General features: G+C 32.8%; 1 pseudogene; it reads left to right on the top strand.

The window, feature by feature from the left end:
* The first annotated feature begins 2,710 nt into the window (after window positions 1-2,710).
* Window positions 2,711-3,056, top strand: LOC122320276 (annotated as a pseudogene).

Below are 3,056 nucleotides of genomic sequence, written 5' to 3'. Positions count from 1 at the left end.
GTCAATGTGTGAAATCAAATTATGTTTCTTCACACGCACAATTTCTATTTATAAAGTGCGTGCGTGTGAAGAAACATGTAAAGATAAGAATTCGAATGGAATTGATTATGTGCATCGTGTGTTGAGTAGGTTAAGAGAGCGTGCGTGTATAGATAAGAATTTTGTATGGAACTTGAACTCTAAAACAAAAAGATGATTGTATATTTACGCACTGTGTAGACTTTTTTAAAATTAGCAGATAGTTGAATTCACAAAAACAACTACATCTACAACTAGAACAACAACAACAACAACTTGAAGCATAGAACAATTAAAATGTACGCATTGACGTCAATGCGTGAAATAGACTCATGTATATATTTATATATATATACATTTACAAATCTGGAGGTTATAAAGGGAAAGAATTTCAAAAAGTATTCAGTTTTCGTCTATTCGTTCACGCAAGTCAATTTCGTCTATTCGTTCACGCAAGTCAATTTCGTCTATTCGTTTGTGCGTGCCTTCGGTTGATTAATAAAAACAAAAAATGTCGTGTTTAATAATATTATTTTTAATTTCACTTATAAATCCGGTAGTGAAAATGTCACCGGTGCCCAGTGAAATTACTACGGTGCCTAGTGAAATTACTATTATTGAGAACCCGTCAAAATCAAATAATTCAATTGGTCTATTTATTAATATGCCAAAAATAAAAAAAATTATAAAAATTGATTTCAAATTTGAAATCTTAGAAGATAGCCATATTTTTATGGATCTTTTGAACAAGGGTAGTGATAATGTGAGTGAACTTGATATGAAAATAATGAATACTAATAATAGTATTAATGTGAACCAATCAACTGCAAGCGCAGTTGAGGAAACAATAAAAGCAACAACAACAACAACAACAACAACACCTTCAACAACAACAACAACATCAAACTCACCTACTTTGAAAAGTAGTTTGGAGGAGGAGGAGGAAGGGGAATCAACTACCCCAACATCTGCAACTGCAACTACATCTGCAACTACAGCAACAACAACAACAACAACAACAACAACTGCAACATCAGCAACATCAGCAACATCTGCAACATCTGCAACAACAACAACATCAAACCCACCCAATCTTTTTGATATTAGTACTAAAGATACAAATGTTGAAAATATCGTAAATAAAAAGATAGAATCAAAAAAATCTCAAAAAATTGTTATGGGCATCAATGATAGTGAGGCAGATTTCCCAAACGTAAGTCGAGCTTCTAAAATAACTAATACCTCTAAAGAAATAGTTTTGGGTATCAATGATAGCGATACCGAATTCGAAAGTGTAGGACGAGTTCCAATAAAAAGAAACACAACTCAAAAATTAAAAAACGCTGAAAACATACATAACTCTCAAATAGAATTTACTAAGAGAGGAATAATAGAAAATTTTAAAAACCAGTTAATTGAAAATGAAAGGAGAATAGGGGGGCATCTGGATTTAGGAAGAAGGGGGTTAAATAGATTCTTCACCGTAGCATATAAAAGTGCTACGGTAGGTGTTAAATGTCACTATAATAATATATATAGAAGATCACATGTTAAACGTAGTGAAAATAAATCAAAACGTAGGAATATAAAACATTTATCTCCTCGCCACCACCAACGAAAAAACAAACGAAATGTAAATACCCCTCTAGCAACATTAAGAATAAATTGTTTTGAGTTTGCTGAAGTTTTAACACACTCAGTAATACATGCAGAGAGGCAGAAAGACAGAAAAGTATATGAAAGAATTTCGAAAGATGCCGATCTTCTTTCTATACAAGATAGTAAACGGGAAGAGATAGGAGATGAAGAACCAGGATATCTTAACGATGGCCCACAAATAAATGAAATAGGTATCGAAGCAGCAGAAAAAATTAATGGACTATATTTGAGGAAAAGAAATTTAGCATCTCAAATGCTAATTGAATATTTAAATAAAAAAGAAAGTGAGATTAGTACAGATAAAATTCCAATTAATGATATTAATGATTTCAAAATAACTAATAGTGACAATATTATCTGATTGAGCAGGGAAATATGTTTGTTTTGCAGAATTTAAATGAAGAAGTTGCTAATACTACTTCAAGTGGAGTACAAAAAGGTAAGTTAAATAAAATATACATTATAAAAAAAAAAAAAAAAATATTTGACATGAGATGAATTGAAGTTGGTTTGGATCTTGGATAAGCTGAAGAAACTTTTCTCTTCGCTCGATTGGGTTTTCCACCACCAAAAACGATCAGCTGGCATGGGAAAACCACCACCAAAGTGGGTGGAACTCTAAATGTTTTTGGGAAAGAGAAAACCCTGAAGAGAGGGGAAATTCTGAAGGGAAAGAGAGAAAAAGCGCATTGATAACAATTGCTGCTCGACAAAAACCGGTTTTACAGTGTACTATAAATAAAGAAAATTCATTCAGATCCATATACAAAATCAAAATTTATATATAAATTAAAAATTAATAAAATTAATAAATTAATTTATTGAATTAATAAATTTAAATCAATATTTTGTATAATAAAATTAATCGACATGTTCACTGTTTAGAAGGATACCTGTACTTTGTTATATGAAATATTTCGGGTCTGCTGTCTGATTTCCGTATTTTGGAAGTTTAGACTGCACTGACCGATTGCAGAGTTCACATGCTCTCGTGATATTACTAAAAATAGGAACTTATAAATACAATTAAAAGATGGCTACAATGGATGATTTTTTTCCATAAAGTGCAACGCAAACATCCCAACATTCTTGACGATTTACGGGAAATATTTAAAACCACCCAAAGCGATTCTCCACAGCGCTCAATCACCCTTTCCCAAATACGTGGCAAGTATTCTACGAATAGGTCGCCTAGGTGAAAACCTCTAATTTTAATTGTTTTTGCAGCTGCATACAACCGACGGACTGGCGAGGATTTTCCCGTCAAGGGAGGCACGCGAACCCAAATGTGTTTCGTCCTGACAATCCCTTATGTCGCCTGCTTCACCAGTCAAATTGGCACTTTGCGATTCTTTACCATCGATGCTAATCAGGAATAA

Source organism: Drosophila ficusphila, unplaced genomic scaffold, assembly GCF_018152265.1.
Source record: "Drosophila ficusphila isolate 14025-0441.05 unplaced genomic scaffold, ASM1815226v1 contig_463, whole genome shotgun sequence".
Lineage (NCBI taxonomy): Eukaryota > Metazoa > Arthropoda > Insecta > Diptera > Drosophilidae > Drosophila > Drosophila ficusphila.
Note: the sequence above shows the minus strand (reverse complement) of the source record. Positions and strands in the feature narration are given on the sequence as shown.